The sequence below is a fragment of the Phascolarctos cinereus genome, unplaced genomic scaffold (assembly GCF_003287225.1).
Source record: "Phascolarctos cinereus isolate Bilbo 61053 unplaced genomic scaffold, phaCin_HiC Scaffold_3;HRSCAF=262, whole genome shotgun sequence".
NCBI lineage: Eukaryota > Metazoa > Chordata > Mammalia > Diprotodontia > Phascolarctidae > Phascolarctos > Phascolarctos cinereus.
The window spans coordinates 5,573,225-5,591,018 of NW_027555736.1; the positions used below are offsets into that span (position 1 = coordinate 5,573,225).

The 17,794-nt window shown below is 48.2% G+C and overlaps 1 protein-coding gene across 4 annotated transcripts in view; it reads right to left on the bottom strand.

Annotated features, from left to right (window-relative positions):
- The window catches only part of MGMT (O-6-methylguanine-DNA methyltransferase), a 312,701-nt gene that overhangs the window by 258,598 nt on the left and 36,309 nt on the right, over window positions 1-17,794 (bottom strand). For 3 of the 4 annotated variants that reach the window (XM_020978344.2, XM_020978342.2, XM_020978345.2), the window contains exon 2: window positions 3,914-3,988. The exons of the other annotated variant lie outside the window; for it this stretch is intronic. The gene's annotated coding sequence lies outside the window, so the exon portion shown is untranslated. The remainder of the gene's footprint in view (window positions 1-3,913; window positions 3,989-17,794) is intronic. 4 annotated transcript variants of the gene reach the window in all.

A 17,794-nucleotide genomic window follows, 5' to 3' on the forward strand; every position in this document is an offset into this window, starting at 1 on the left:
CCAGACCCCATCTGCCTGCTCTGCCTTAAACTACTGTTTCTACTCCTTGACCTCTGGGTTGCTGTAGATGAGACTGAAATCATCTTCGGTGGAAAGGGAGAGATGAAAAATATACTGAGGACCTCCTGGGGTAGCAAGCTCGGCAATAGCATCTGCTCAGCAACCCCTCACAAGACAGAATCAGTCCCATCAGCGTGAGCTGAACAGTGGACAACGGCCAATGCAGCTACAAGTTCCCTGATGAAGTTTGCATGTGTCATGACTTTGCCATTAGACGTCAGAAAGCCTTTTTGAGGCCATCACATCCCAACCATGTGACAGGCACCAAATGCATAGCGCGAGTCGGTGTAGACGGTTGCACTGTGGCCATCGGCACAACAATGCACTTCTGTGAGTGCAATTAGCTTAGCCGCTTGGCTGCTGAGAGGAGAAAGCAAAGAGGCTGCCCAGACAGTGTCACGGTTGAAGACAACAGCAGTACCTGAGCACCAGATGCCATCCCTTATGAAAAAGGACCATCGGTATTCAGAACATGATCAGGGTACCAGAGAGGTCACAGCAGGGTTTTTCAGCCACGTCCACTACGGCGGCAGTCATGCAGTGGCCACCCAGAGAGTGTAGACCAGGGAGCCAGGTGGCCAGAGTGAGGGTAGCATCACTTCTCTTTTCCCTAGCAAAGCCACTTCATGCCTAGGAAGTCTCTGATCAGAAAAGGCTAGAGTTCCATGGCAAAGTAAGAGAGCCTGAACCTCTTGGTGGCAAGAGACCGTTTGAGGGGCGCCCCAAATGAATCATGAAGCCTTTTCCACTAAACAGACCAGAGCCCAGAGGCAGCCACAGTAATGAGCTCAGCAGAATGATGTGCTCCTGGGTGAGGAGAGGATAGGAACGTTTGCTGCAGGACGCTGGAGGCCACGCCCATGCGCTCATGAACGAGAGAAGGGCTCTCTGGCACCTGGGGGTCCCCAGGCGGGGCCAACAGCGGGGCTTCCGTGCGTCCATCCAGGGCAGTACGGGTACTGAGGCTCAGGAGGTGAAGGCTCATCGTGTGAGGAGAGGCAAAGACTGGGGCAGTGGGTGCAAGGACATCGGGATGAGGAAACAAGGACCTTTTTCAGTACTGAGGGTGCCTGTCCCCGCCCCACACATGCCCTTTATGCTGCAGGTGTCTTTTGGCTTCCCTGGGTTTCTCTTGTTTGCATTCTTGCACTAACTGGCAAAATGAGTCTTTTGGTGACAGTGAAAACCTTCCCATATTCTCTGGCTTCCCAGCAGAGCACAAAGGGGAGCTGGAGCAATCCGGGCCACGACTGTCCAAGTTTTTGGCTTGGGTTTTCTTTCTCCTTTTCTTTGCCTTTCCCTTCACACACACAGAGGGTGATGCCTTTAGGCTCGCCTATACCTGTCTCAGGCCAGGTGGAAGCTTTTGTGAAAGCATTCTGAATTTCTAGGACAGACTGGCTAACAAAGGCCACGTTACCAGCCTAAGCAGATCCAACCCTGCATGACACTCAGTGCTCTTGCACAGCCAATCATAACGATGGCGAGGGGCTGCCTTCTCTTTCTGAACAATTTCCTGAAATGTGCTCCAGTTATCAGGATGGATGGCACATGCTTCCATTCCCTGGATTAAGGATTCGCTACCTTCTAACAGCCTGGTGCAATGGCTGGATTGTCAGGGTTCCAATGGGGGTCTTGAAAGGTAAATTATAAAGGCCTCCTGAGCTAGCAGGAGCAGTGCCGACTGGGCCTTGTCTCTAAGCCACTCCTCTCATGGCAGCCCTTTTTCCTGGGAAGAGCAAGGTTTCCACTCACTCAGTGACACCTCCCCAGACTGAGTTGTGCCCTCTAAATATGGCTTAGATGGAGTTATGACTGCCACAGGAGCGTCATCCAGTCTCCATGTGGAGAGGCCAGGGGACAGCCTTGGAACACCATATTTCCAAGCTGGGTGACATCATGTACCAATATTTCCTGGAGGGGAAAGACACAGGTAGCCAGTCACTCTTGCTCCAAAGAAGTTAAGTTCCTTACTATGGGAGAAAGAGAGTAAGACGGAGGAACAGAAGGAGAAGACAGCAGGACAGAAGGGGGACCTTTAGAAGTTGGCGCCATCACCCATTGGACAGAACTGGCCAGTAAATGCTGCATTTGCTTTGGGTGGTTTTATTTGACAGACAATCTCAACTTCGTCAAAGCACAGTAAGCAAAACTGCCAAATTTAGGCCAAAATAATTCATCAGCTGAATCTCTTGCAGTCTTAGACCAAATCTCACATAATGTGATGGCATGTTGTTTGGTCATGCCGTGTTGAACCGGGAGTTTCCCCGGGTTCCAAGATATCAGGAACTTTTCCAGGGACGTATCCTTTGGAATGTTACTACCCCACCCAACTGCTCCCCTGAGATACCCCCAAAGGTGCTTCTCCCCGGCAAAAGAGCTTCCTCAGGAGGAGCACCCAGGAGAATTTCCTCACAACTCCTGCCAAGGGAATTGTGTCCTCACTGGCAGTGCTCCTCCCTAACCCCCACTGAAGTTTGGCGAGAGTCAAGTCCCTGCTAGCCGGGAGAGCTGCACTGACACCCTGCCCTTGCAGACTCTTTGCCCAAGTGAAATAATAATGGGATCCTGCCCTTGCCAAAAAACCCAAAAACCTGTCAAGGGAATATTGGGATATTTATCTGAGACTAGATTGTAGCCTTGAGAATTTAAAAAAAGGAAGTCACTTGATATTAGAAATTTTATTTCAACATCTCTATTATCTGAGCTTTGCTTTCATTTTCAAAAGTCAATGTGCACAACTTCAATTTAAAGAATCACAAATCAGTTTCAAGGCCTCATTGTCAAAGATCTTCCTCCATATTTGTAAGAGGGATCTCTTATTGGCTGGACAGATAATTCTCCTCCTCCTTCTAGCAGCAAAGACAGCTCTATCTGGGAGAGGGATTCTCTTGCCTAAAGGAGAAATTACTCAACATACGATAATTATCCCCCTTCACGATGGTACGATTCTCCTGTTCAAGGCTGAGCTTGGCTTGGATGAATGTGGATTGAAGCTAAGGGGCAGTCTGACCTCTGGGGCGGTTCTCCCCAGAGAAGTCCCTTGGTGAAAAGTCTTTACCAGAGCACTCTAGGAGGCTCCTCAGAGAGGGGTGCCACAGGGCCAGAATCTAATCACTCAACCTCCTGGCTGGCTCGCCAACTGTCACAACAGAAATCTGTGATACTGAGAAACTGAGGCAACAAAGTTCCCAGCACAAGCAATTTATTAGCAAACTACCAACAAATGGGGTCCAGGATTCCTCAGCAGCCAAGAACACTGTGGAGTTTTCAAAGAGCTTTCTTGTAATCAATAAAGAGCAACTGAGGTGAATTACAAAATCTTGAGTAATGGGTGTTTATTGATTTCTGGTTGTTCAGTGCAGAGGATAGCAACCACAAGTTGTACCTTACCATAAGGTAAGGCTAACACAGGACAGAAGGGGGACCTTTAGGAAGTTGGTGGCATAGCCCATTGGACAGAACTGGACAGTAAATGCTGCATTTGCTTTGGGTGGTTTTATTTGACAGACAATCTCAACTTCGTCAAAGTACAGTACACTCCTCTGATTGGCTAAGCATTACACAAGTTTATTGATTAGTAAGTTATTGACTAGACTCGTATTTTACTTTAGCATCATACGAAAAAACTTCAATTTTCCTTAAGTCAAAACGAAGAATTAACTCACACAAAAAGGGAACCTTAAACTCACAGAGAAGGAAGTCTTCCGGAGCAGTGGCTTAGGCTCACAAGAATGAGGAAGTTATAATGAAGCAAGTTTGATTAAGTTTAATAAAGCATAGCAAGCCTTAGCAAAAAGAAAATCAGTCTGATACTACTGATTAAGCATAACTCCACATCTGCATTTCTCACCTGTCTTGAAGCAGCTTCACTGGTCAGGGGCTTCAGTGCCTTCTGGCTCCACCTCACTCTCCAAGCCACCAGGGTCTGAAAGAAGACACCAGAGCCCACAGGATAAATGGGCTGAGTTTAAGACCAAAGGCCAAGATAAGGGGAAAGGACACAGGAAGAGTCACAATCAATTACTATGGAAACCTCCCCAAAAGGATGAAAGACAAAATCCAAATATCCTGGCCACTTGGAATGAGACTGAGCGCACTGATCCAAAGGCCACTGGGTGGGGTAGAGGGATAGAGGGGGAGAGGGGGGGGATGCAGAGAAAGGAAGAGCTGTAGGGGAGCACAGAGGGGGAAGCCAAAGGGAGTGCCAAGTGGAGAAAATGGGGGGAGTGCAGGGGGAACAAGAGCTGGGGGGGCAGACAGAGGGACAGAGCTGGGAGGAGTGCATGGGAAAAGCTGGGGGGGGTCAGGGAAAGGAGAGTGGGGGGGTCAGGACAGAAGGGCAGAGCTGGGAGGAGTGCATGGGGAGAGTTGGGGGGGCAGACAGAGGGGCAGAGCTGTGAGGAATACATAAAGGGACAGCTGGGAGGGATACAGAAGGGCAGAGCGTAGAGGCCAGTACAGAGATGGGAGAGCCAGCAGGACACAGAAACTGGCAGAACTAACTCACAATTTCCCTTCAGATAAATACTTAGCCAGCCAAGTACGTTTAGATGTTGGTGTTTCTTCCCTATTTGCCATAACTATGGCATTACTGCAGAAGAGCTAAACAGAATAAATGGAAGGGAAATGACTCTTGCCTGGCCTAACATTTTTAAATTGGCCTAATTTCAACAGTAAGCTTCCTTGACTCTTCACAGAAAACTGAAGAAAGAGACTCTGGCACCGAGAGGTGCCTAAATCAAGGTACTCTGTAAGCACCAGGGATCTGTCCATCTGCATGAGGTGGACGATGATACCCATTGAACAGAGAAGTAAAGTGAGTTACAGGCATACCAAACACTTAACAAAAATAACTTAACCAAGTTCATCAGTTCTGTGGCAAAGCTGTAACTAGACACCAGGAATCCTCATTTCTCTTCACACAAATCCACAACATATACTCCCTCATTTGATGCCAAGAGCAGTATAATGAACTTTAACCAAAGGTCAGCTTGGGCTGCTGCTCCAAGGGGGAGAATGGTGAGCTAAAGGCCCAGCTGTCTCCCCAAAATCGATCTGGCGCCACGCACCAGAGTCACCTCTAAGTGCAGGGAGAACCAATGGTCACTGAGCCCAGAAAGGCTCCACCTGCCTCCTCTCCCCTCTCCGCCTTGGCTCAGGGCGCCCACTGCCTAGGGCCAAGCATGAACTCCAACAATGACCACTTGCCTAACTGGATTTCACAGCTATTACCCAAAAAACAACATTTTAAACACTCAAATAGCCCAGCCGAGATGGGGCCAACCCTGAAGGGCTTTTCTCCTGGCTTCCCACTCTCTGACGATCATGAAGCCCACACCATCCATCCAGCTGAGCATCGGATGGCAACCCAGCCAGCCCCGAGTGCTGAACCACAGCCTACCAGGACGCACAAGCTCCGGAGGCCATTGTATTTACCTGCAGTTCCAACTGGGATGGGGAGGGGAGGAAGGATGTACGTAGAGAACACCTCCTACGTGCCAGGCACTGGGTGGCTAAGTACTTCACAAATATTATCTCACTTGAGATAACGATGGGGAGTTGGGGTATGGAAGGGAGAAGGGCTTTTCATGGGACCTCCGAAAATGAAATGAATCCTGTTCAAGGGGAAGAAATGTGGAAACTGTCCCATCTCTAAGCTGTGGCCAGAGCTACTCCACAGCATTTACTAAAGAAGGGCAGGCACAGTGTGGCTAGAACATACCAGGCGAGAGGGAGAAGAGGAAACACCCACATCCACCAGCTGCTTCAACAGTCAAGCCCGCTCTGAGGTTGGGAATCCCACATTAACCCATGGAGTTCTCATGTGGAAAATGTCTAGTTAGCTTCCCCCATTCCTAGTGTCCTAGGCCACCCTTGGCTCACCAGCCTTTCAGGGGTGCACCTGCAATCTTTTTTTAAATAATATTTTATTTTTTCACAATTACATGTAAAAACAGCTTTTAACATTTGTCTTTTTTTTTTTTTTAAGTTCTGAGTTCCAAATTCTATCCCTCTCTCCCTCACTTCTTCCCTCCCTGAGATGGTAAGTAATCTAATAGAAGTTATATGTGGGCAATCACGTAAAACATTTCCATATTAGTCATTTTGTACAAGAAGACTGGAACAAAAAAGAAGTGAAAAATAGTATGCTACAGTCTGTATTCAGATAACAACAGTTCTTGGAGGCGGATAGCATTTTTCATCATGAGTCCTTCGGGATTGTCTTTGATCATTGTATTGCTGAGAAGAGCTATGTCAGTCACAATTCTTCATCGAACACCACATACAATGTTCTCCTGGTTCTGCTCACTTTACTTTGTATCAGTTCACGTAAGTCCTCCCAGTATTTTCTGAAACCCGCCTGCTCATCATTTCTTATAGCACAATAATATTCCATTACAATCATATACCACAACTTGTTCAACCATTCCCCAACTGATGGGCATCCCCTCGAATTCCAATTCTTAACCCCCACAAAAAGAGCTACTATAAATATTTTGTGCACCTGTAACCTTTAAAAATCACCACCTCCTGACTCCCATTCCAGCATTCAGAGGACACTAATGGCAAAGAAACCTGTCACTGACTTGTAAGTCACCTATGCATGAACTCAGGTACTTTATAAGTGCTCAGGAATACTAGACATTCCACCAATCCTGTGTCTAATAACTGTGCCCACCGACTGGCAGAAGTTGTCAACACAAGGGGACCACCAGTCACTCCAGAACAAATCATCTTAGGAAGTGTTTCCACTACCAGCAGCAGGGTGGCAGTGATGTCTTCTGGTGCCAAGGGTGATGTGGAAGGGAAAATCCCACTTGATCAAGTGAGCAGGAACACTTCAGTGGGCCACAACACAATAAAAACTAGTGATCTGATCACTCTGGTGTCTTTATCATCTTTAAGTCAAAGTGCAAGAGGAATAACGTCCCTGGTGGGACATGGGAACTTAAGAAAAAAAAAATAATTTTTTAAAGATTTGTCAAAAACCAAGGAGAGAGAAAATATCTCAAACCTCTCCAGGAAGACCTCCTCTTCTGCCTGTCTCCCCACAGGGGCCAGGTGGACCTGCGTTCTACACTGGGAAGAACTCTGAATTCAGAAGCAAGACTGCAAAGGAGGGAACAAAAACGGATGTATCTCAAGTATAACAGGACCAAAAGGAGAGAATTCTAATGGGAAACCAAGCCAGAAGATATGCCGACATCAGGTGTTGAGCCTTCCCTGATCAATACTACCGCATCTCACTCAGCTCAGCAGGGAAGACAAGGACAGCTTTTCTAGTCCTCAGACTCCGAGCACTGGAAAGGACCTCAGTGACCGTCTGGCTGGACCAATGGCCCGAGAGAATCTCCGTTATACACTGACAAGAAGTGATCACCCAGCCTAGCCTCAGACCTCCAGGCAGGGAGCCACCCACTGCCTTGTCCAAGTGGCCCTGAGAGGGACACTGGGTTTGAGAAACAGAACAGAGAGGGATCTTTCGGCTTTAGACACTTCTGGCCCAGCACAATGGCACCAGGAGTCCTCCAATCCAGGATCACAGCTTTCAGGCACAGGACAAAGCCGTGAGCTGAACATGAGGAAAGGGATGCCCAGTGCTGCCTGCTCCTCCCAGGGAGGATGCGTTCCGAGGCTCCTTCCAGATCTCCTTTCTCTAGTCCTAAGGACCGAGATCGGCTTTGTGATGAATCACCCTTCACAAGGAGGGGAGTATGGAGGGCAGGACCGATTAAAGCCCACAGACCATGGTCGCTAACTTCTTGGGTACGAGGTCCTCAAGAGGTGGTACGACCGGAGAATTCGTAAACCTGCAGCCAGTCTCGGAAGGAGCTCCTCTGCTCTCGGCTGGGCCGGTCCTAGGCCCCAGTACCTTGGACAACAGGCCTACACTGGTCACTCTTGTCCTTGGCTTCTGATCCACTGACTCTCAGATGCGGAAGTGGTTCCATGGCTGAGGGAATTCTGAAGAAAATGGGGAGCACTCTGGCAGAAAGTGTGCCAGGACCAGCACCTCACACCACATAACACACAAGACACTCCTACTGGGGACGTGACCTGAACAGCTAAAATCACACCACGAGAAAAGGAGAATGGAAGTAGATGCCACGCCTTCATCAGTCACAGGCAGAAGGCAAATGTATCACAATTGCAGGAGACAGAACAGACGGTGCCACGTGCGCACAGGCTATGCTTTGCTTGAGGTACAAAGCCTCCGAGAAGCCAGAATCATCCCCTTCCCCCCACCCACGAGGCCTCAGATTCTAGTGAAGTCATGACAAGTGACAAGGCAAACCTTCATTAGACATTTTCTGTGTACAGAGCATCAGGCTGAGTAAGGGGATAGGATGGGAGGAACACAAAAGGAAGCTCACAAAAGAGCCATCTCCTCACGTTCTAGAAGGGAAGGAATGAATGAAAAAACCCTTTGTCAAGGACTCACGATGGCTGTGCTAAGCTCTGGGCACACCAAAAGAAAAACTCTGCAAAAGCTCATGTTTCTAACCGGGGCAAATACCACGTCCAAAAAGGTCAGCTGCGGGGCCAATGGGAAGACCCAGAGGTCTAAGGGTGCCATGGCGGGCCAAACAACAGGTCCACATGGCCGCTGGTTGTCTGGGTAGATCAGGAATAAAAGCAGCATCACCGGCAGCCCAAGCAGGCACCTTAGTGCTAGTCTGTCCTGGACAGCAAAAAGTCAATCAAGCGTGTGGGCTTCAGGAGGGGGCATCAGACATTGAAGGAGTCATATACGTTCTTAGAAAAACAGAACACAAAGGGCAGAGGACTCTTAGCCAAACCCAGGAAAAGGCAATGAAGCAATTAACAAGCATCCATGAGGCGCCTACTGTGTGCCAGGCACTGGGTAAGGTCCTAGAGATACACAGAAGAAAAAGACAAGGGTCCTGCCCTCCAGAAGCTCACAGCCACCCATGCAGCTCTATGCAGAACAGGCATAAAACAGATGGTAGGCAATTTCAGGGCGCAGACGAGGAAGAGCAGCAGTTATTTTTTTAAAGATTAAGTAAAATGAACCAAGTCCCTGAATGGGAGCAAACCCACTTACTGTCTGATGTGTCCTGAAACCTCCATGAGATCTGTCACTTCCCCTCCAACAAGAGAAAAACCCAGGCATTAACACCCTGAGCAAATCTTTCACCAGGCGTCAGCCCAGACATGACAACAGGATTTTGTGAAGCCCACCTGTGGCCTCTCGCTCGCTTTTAACAAAGTTCTACCTTCACCATTAAAGTAAAATAAATAAATGAGATACAGCTTGACGGAGATGACAGGAGCGGGGGTGGGGGCAGTAAAAGCAAATGCCCCCACATCAAGCCAACCCAAGCAGCATTTGTTAAGGGCTTCCACCATGCCAGGCACTCAACTGGGCACAAAGACAAGCTATCAGGGATGATGAAAAGTTGGGGAAAATGTAAAAACCTTTGTATCTTCAGAAAACAGGTCAGCTGTGACCTAAAACAAGGACAGACAGCAGCCGGGATGCACAAGCCAGCAGACACCACATTAAAACGGGGAGTATAAATGTGAAAATGATTTCAACAAATTGGCTGTGTTCAGACCTGTGGGTCTGGGTGACTCACATTCTGGAGCAGCTTTGTGTCGGGCCGGGGTCATAGCACTTATCGTAGAGAATTCAGGAAGGACTCTGCGTGGCCTGAGTGCCCCCCACCATGCCCACACGTGCAGACACACATGTGCACACACATACACCTGTGTGCACACACATGTGCACACACTCACACACACTTTAAAAGGGCACTTACCAAGTAGCCAATTACTCTCTTTAAGGCAGATAAACAGATCCTAGAAGAAATCTGATGACCCACTTTAACTTCTACATTTAGAAAGTGTGGCACGTGGCACAAAATGGCAGTATCCAAATACACCACATATGTAGCTTTGTAAATGAAATCTACCATCAGACTGAGGCTCCTCCTCCTCTGCGCACTCGCAGATCCCTGCCAGGCTCGCCTCCCTCTCCTCTTCCTCCAAACCACCCTTCACGCATCCCCCTTGGCCCCCCCCCAATTAATCTGGCTCATGCACAGATAGGACCATGCTCCTCCTCTACTCCAGAGCCTTCAGTGGCTGCCCAGCATCTTTCCAAGGCTGAGCTCACCAGCCTGGTGTCCACAGCTGTCCTCACGCTGATGTCCCCCCATCTCTCCAGCTACGCCGGCCTCTCCTCTACATCCACCTGTCCCCCACACCGTCAGTGCCTTCCTCACCAGACACTGACCTAGTATCTGGACCGTATGCGTTGATGTGTGGCTGCACTGTCTTCTCCTAGAGAGTGGAAGCTCCAAGAGGGCAAGGGCTGATTCATCTCTCTCTGCATTCCAGACTCTTAGTACACAGCCTGGATCAGAGAGAGGCACCTACGTGCATGTGAGTCCATGCCTGCGCATGTGCATGTGTGTGCTGCATGGTGTGCACACGTGTGACCGTGTGTGCACCTGCATGTGTATGTGATGGTGTGTGTGCCTATGTGTGCACTGCATGCGAGCGATGGTTGTACAGCACAGTGTATGTACGTGTGTGAGCATGCATGTGTGTGCACGTACATGTGTTTGTAGGTACATGGAGCATGGTGTGCCCACACGTGTGCAGTGCATGCACGCGCAGTATGGTGTGTGCGTGTCCATGTCTGTGTGCTGCCCAATCAAGGTTCACTGAGCTTAAGTAATTTGTCCCAGATAATACTGCCAAAGCCCCATACATAAATACCTCAAGGACTTGTTATTTACTAGGAGGAAGAGACAGTATATAGATACACATTTTAAGCATAGTTCTTGAATATGAGCATAGTTTAACACAGATGCAGTTACCTGAACATTCAGAGGGAAACTCCTCAGACTGCCACCTGGTCACACTTCCCCGATTTAACCTTGAAAAACAGGGCAGGTTTCTACAAATCTCTAATAAAAGAAAAATAAAGTGAACAACACCATGCCCCCAGCAAACCGGAAAAGATGAAAAAGATGGAAAGAGTTAATGTCAGAAAGACTACAGGAGAAGTACATTAATACACTGTGAGGGGAGCTAGGAATTATTCCATTCTGGGCAAAAAAAAATTGTACAATCATGTGGGGTGGGGGGAAGGGCCTGAACCATCTCAAAACGTGCCTGGGTCCTATGGTACAGATCATGTGACCAAGAGAACTCACTTCTGGGGGACAGATGTCATAGGGGTGTAACAGTTAAAATAAGATAAACTGAGGCACAAAGTTCCAAGCATGATCAATCTATTAGTAATGTGCAAATTTACCAACAAATAGGGTCTCGGGTGCCTCAGGAAAGCTGAGACCATCGAGGGGGATGGCACACTCTCTCTTGCAGCTGTAGAGAGGATAGAAAGAAGGACAGGACAGCATAGGCATAGGTTTGACCGTACAGATGGCAAAATCCATCTGACTGGCTCCAGTGCGGAAGCACAGAGGGCAAATGAATGGCTGGAAATGGGGAGTGAGGGGCTAGCGACCTCCCCTCCTTCCCTCTGTGATTAAGAAGTGCTCGTCGTTTGAGTCGCCTGCAAGGTTAGAGGGAGCAGGCCAGACCCCTCCGGAGAACACAGCAGATGCACTGGACACAGGAAGAGCACGGCGATTAACAAGAATGGGATTTCTAAACACAACCCACCACAGGCCAGCTGACGCACAGAGACAAAGAGCCATGACCCAGGCAGTTACAGGACAAAATCAACGAATCGTAGATAGAGTCAGTGAAAAACGGATCCAGAATCAATCTGATTACTTCAGACGTAAGGGCAGAAAGAAAGGTTAGAGATATACCTCCATGTTCCTGGTACTACGACCCAGGCGACGGCACACAGCAGGGGCTTAATGGATGCTCACTGCTTAGGCTCCTAACCACACTTTTCGTTTCAGCAAGGGACTGCAAACAAAGAGGATGTGCGCAGGCTGCTGGACAAATGAACCATCCGCAAGTTCCTAAACACAAAGGAGTCTGACTGTGCTGGGACACCCAATGAACGGGAAGTGTTCCTGGTTGCCGGATGGCCCTCTGGGAAGGAAACAAAAGAGATCAACCACATTTTACTTAAAAACAACAAGGAAACAATGAACCCCAGGAATCCTGAGAAATGGGAAGATGTGGGAGATGCGCACAAAGCGAGAAAGGCCGAGAAAAGAACCTCAACAGGCAGAGAGGACACCAAGCAAAGCTCGAATCTGCAAAGAAGGTGCAAAAAGGGGCCCGGGGGCCAGGCCCAGGAGCTGCGCAGAGCTCCAGACACTGATGCTGCGCCGCCACTGCCCTCCGAGGGCTGCTCGGCTTGCTTTGGTTTTTCATCTTATGAAGGAAAGGCTCAGTGGGCAGGAGAGGTGAGAGGATGAATCTGTAAATAAATAAAGTGTGGGAATAAAAGGCATCAATCAAACAAAACAAACAGAACAGGCCGAAGAAGAAACATTCAAGGACCTCCTAAAGGCACAAGTCCAAATTCAGAGGCACCAAGATCATCCGGTGGGAGCCTCTCCCCAGGACGGCGGTGACCTCGGGCTCTCCATGGCCAGCCTGGTGGCACACCTGCTCCGGACGATGCTAGCCAGAGGCCGAGACTTCAGGATGGGCCCAGCAGTGGATGGGCCAGCTCCACTTGAGGTTTCTACAGAAGCCACCACGTTCCTCGGTTTAAAGACGGTACACTCCAAACACGCCATCCACGGAGGAAGGGTGGTTCCCACATCAGGGAAATCATAGACCCTTCCAAAACAGAAGCCTCTATCAGTCCTGTTAGCAAATAAAAACCTTTTGTATTGCCTCTCTGTGTCTACTACGTCCATCATGTTCCAAGGGGGGTGAGATCGGCTCTCCTTCCAAATAAAGGAAGTGTAGCAAGGGTGTTTCCATATTCCCCAGATGAAGTGGGTTCAACGCCACCTTTACAAACTGCTCTATGCCACGTAATGAGAAGATCCCAAATCTAACTTCTTAAGGTATCATAAGAAAGTGGCCCAAAGTGTTCCCCTGACCAGAAACAAGGCAATGGCAGTCCAACCCGTCTACTGAATGTCGAGTGGTCTAAATATCACCACAACAACAGTGTTATTTTCACCAATTAACTGGGAAATAAATTAAACAGATTTCTGGGCAGAAGGCTATCCTTCTCCTTATGGGGTTCCCCTGGGGTCAAGTGGTACTGGAAGTGAGGATGACCCCTAGCTGGGCTGAGCTCCCCAGTACCAGGATCCCTTGGGATATGAGCATGGAGCAGCCCAGGCTGCTCATGGGCACCCTCAGGCAACAGAAGGATTAAGCTATCAGTTCCCCAAACTGAAGCTCCCTTGAGCAGTCTTGGGATGCAGACATTCTGTAAGAACAGGGAGCTGCCTCGGGTCTTTGGGTCTTTGTGGCAAGGGTCAGCAAGGTCCACCATCCAGCCTACTGCCATTACTCAATCACCCAAGCACAGACTGGGTCTCAAGAAAGAACACTAACCCCCAGCACCCAAAAGGAACCGAAGGGAAGGGCCATGCATACAACAGCATGCTTGGGGATAGAATCCCCACTTGTGATTTTATCAGTATCTGTAGGGAACTCCCAGGTGAAGAAACTCCCTCCATGGAAGTAAGCTGTTACCGTGTCTGCAGCTGACAGTCTGAGAGAGCTTCCCAACGCACCTGGGTTGAACTCAAACAGAAATAGGACCATTAGGCCATCATGAGGATCCCAGCAGGCCGGCACAGTGACTTAGCTTTATGTCTTTGTGCTTTTACTGTTTTCAGGTATTTGCATTTGGTTTGGTATTTTTACTGATTTGGTTAACTATTCCCCCAATACATTTTAAAGCAGCGCTTGGGAAGCCTGGGGCCCACGGCTCACCCCTGGATCACATGGCCAAGATGGAGAGGGTACGTATGTTGCCCATCTCTCACTGACAGCATCCCAGAGTCATATTTAATTGATCTTCGACCACATGTAATACAGGCACCTCTTCTCCTGTCCATTAACACAGACAGTCAAGAATTGGCTACAGCTGAGAATATCTAGTGGTGACACACTGCTGGAGTAAATGGGGACAGCCCTGACATACCAGTGACCACTAATTCAAGAAACAGCAGACATCATAAAAACAGATGAATAATTTCTCTTCCTAGTTCCCACTAGAAAACGAGCTGAATGACAGGCTGGAAAGCCACTTGCTGGGTGGGGTTTATGGAGGATGCCTTGGAGCGTGGGAGAGCTCCATGGCCACAGCAGGCCCCCGCCACTCTCAGATTTGGTGGTTCTGTGAGGACAAAACAAAGTTCACAGATGTCTCTTCGTTTTGTCCGTATGCAGCTCAAGGGATCAAAGAATTTAGAGCTGAAAGAGTCCCTGGAGACCACCCAGTCCATCCCCTCAATTTACAGAGAAGAAAGTTGAGATGAGTGGGGACGTGGTTTCCCCAAATTCAGCCCTAATATCCAATTCTAGATTCAAACCACATTCTTCTCCTTCCGAACACAGTACTGGTCCCATTACTCAGGAAACAGAAATGGTGGGGTTTAATTTATCTGTTTGATTAGTCCACAGCTCAAAAATTCCAATACATTGTAACCTCAAAAGTGGAACTGTTAAGATCCAATACCAGGGAGCATCCTGGGTGAGTGATTGAAGGATGCCGATTTTTGGATTAACTTAGAATAGAGATACATATTCCTCAAGAGAAAAGAAACTTAGGGCAAGGACTGAAGGGAAGAACTTTGGAAGTGATTTGGGACCACAAAACCTTCTAATAAAAAAATCAATTAATAAATTGAAACCAACCACCTTCTGTTGTGATTTGAGCTCACATAAATCAAAGAGCAGATGAGTTTTGAACCATCATGATCCTGACATCCCCTCTCCTTATCTCTGTCCCACCATCATCTTAGATTTCCCAAAACCCAAGCTAAAGAAGGGACGCTGGGCAATGGGTCACGCCCCTAAACTACGGAGCTCCATTGTGTTGTAACCAAGTGAAAACCCACCCACTAAGCACACCCACCTAGGCACCACCATTAGCAGAAAGAAAGAAGTCTTCTACTATTGACAGAGAATTGGTAGCAAATGTTTTCACTATGGAAAATTCACTCATGTGAACATTAGGGTGATCACGACTTAGCGCCCTCTGCAGAAGGGCTTCTGTGAGCGGAGGAACGTGTGTGCCTCCATGCTCCCTCCAAGGGCAAGAGCTCTAAATTAGGGACCCAATGCTGGCTGAAACTATGGATGACATGGAGACGCAGACTTTAAATCACCAGTCCAAGGTTCAACTCACCAGGATTCAAAGGCTTCCATATGACAGTGAATTTTATGACCTAAATGAGGTGACTTGTACCTAGAACCTCTCATTGGCTTGGTAGCTTCAATATAAAATTCTCCACCTTTTACTCTTTACCCAATAATTCAGTCCAACACTATGATGAAGCCAAGATTCCTGGACCTAAAATGTACTTTCCATTTGATTAAATACTTGTAAATGCAAAATTAAATACCCAAGTCTTTTATATTCCACTAAATTCTTCAAAAACTATGGGCTCAAACAATTAACTGTTTCTCAGAAAAAGACTTCTGTGGTTTTCCCCAAAGATTGTTCAGGACTTTAAAGTCCTAATTACAATAACTGAAATATTATCTGTAATAATCTTGGACACAATAGAGCCAGAATTCCATCTGGTACTTAGCCAGTCTCAGTATCTCTCCCGAGCTCTGGGCCTGCATCACTAAATGCCTTCTGAATCTCTCCAACTGGATATCCCATTGGCTTGTCCAAAACAGACCTCATTATCTTTCTCTGCAAACTCTTCCCTCTTCCCTCGACCACATGAGGAACATGGGGCCCCTGGGGAATTTCACAGTATCTACCCAAATCCACACAGGGCGAGGTGTATGCTAATAAGCTCAGCTGTCCTCCAAAAGGCATCGGAAGAAAACCACAGAAACTGCTTACCTCCAAGGTCAGAGATTTCATCAGTCTCAGGACCTGTGCACCAACGCTGACCGTGTCTCCGCTACCCAGCCAAGTGTCTGCAGGGTTGCCACAGCAAAACAATTCACCCTACTCCTCTGAGATAAACCCCGAAAAAAACCTCTGGGGCCTTGGCCAGGCTCATCCACAGGACAATCACCCATCAATCGGTGCAGGGGATACAAAACAACTCAACTTTCAGAAAGCTCACATTCAAGTTCATTGCTGGCTGTACAAAAGCATTCTCTGCCTGAAGGGGAGGACCTCCAAGGGTCTGCCCTCTGTGGGCAGAGTCTGTGGGTATCCAAGTTACCTCCACATCACAATCTGGCACTGGAGAAGAAAGCCCACAGAGTAAGTCACATGTCTGGTTGAGAAATGACTATTTTATGGACATTCATAATGTGCAAATCAAGTCACCATCAGGCCCAAGGAAGTCACAGCACACTACAAGAAAAAGGAAAGAGTCTCTAACATAAGCAGGGAGGCGGTGCATAGAGCTCTGGAGTTGGACTCAGGAAGACCTGAGTTCAAATTCCACCTCAGTCGCTCACTGGCTGTGTCCTCCTGCCTGCTTCAGTTCCCTGATTTGCAAACTGGAGACAATAACAGCACCTACCTACCAGGGTCATTGTGAGGATCAAATGAGACAAACCTTAAAACAATAAATAAATGTTAGTAGCCATCATCATCATCATCATCATCACCACCATCATCACCATCATCATCACCACCATCATCACCACCACCACCACCATCATCGCCACCACCATCATCGCCATCACCATCATCGCCATCACCATCATCGCCATCACCATCATCGCCATCACCATCATCGCCATCATCATCATCATCGCCACATCGTCGCCATCACCGTCATCATCACCGACATCATCACCGCCAACATCATCACCATCATCATCACCATCATCATCACCATCATCATCACCATCATCACCACCATCATCACCACCATCATCACCACCATCATCACCACCCTCATCATCATCATCACCTTCACCATCATCATTATCAAAGCTTCACCAAAGTGCCAACACTGGATGAACCACAATTTCTCATCTACTAAAGCTGAATTTATAGCCACACCTTTCTGGAAAGTCTACTAACTGAGTGCTAACAACAACAACAACACTAACAATAACAACTAGTATTTCCATAGCACCTCAAAGTTCACCAAGCATCTGACACGTTAATTCACTGGCAGCTCCCAGAATCCTGGCCTGGCAGAGGTAGCTAATCCTGCCATTCCCCCTCCTCCCCTTAAAGACCTGGATCCCGCCCAGGAAGCCCCCCTCAGTTGGAGATACCTCCTTAATGAGAAGCTTTCTCCTCCTCTCTGGCCCAACCGGGGCACTTGGTCGTTTTTAGCCACCGCTGTGAGGCTGACCAAGTCTCACCCCTGTTAGTGGGGGAGGCCATTAAACACTTGACCAGAGGCCCCACATCATCACTCTTCTAGTCTAAATACTCCCCATTTTTTCAGTAGATCACTGTTACCACAGCCTGATCTCAAGATCTTTGCCATCCTAGTCACCCTCCCCAGACACTCTGGATTATCGATGCCCTTCCTATATTGGGGTGCACAAAACTGAACACACAGGAGTGATACAACCTGGGCAGAGGGAAGCAGGTTTATCTCCTCTCTGCTGGTCGCCAGGCCTCTGACCCCAACCTAAGAAGGCACCAACTGCTCTGGAGGGCTGCCATATTGCATTTTGGACTCTTGTTCAGCTT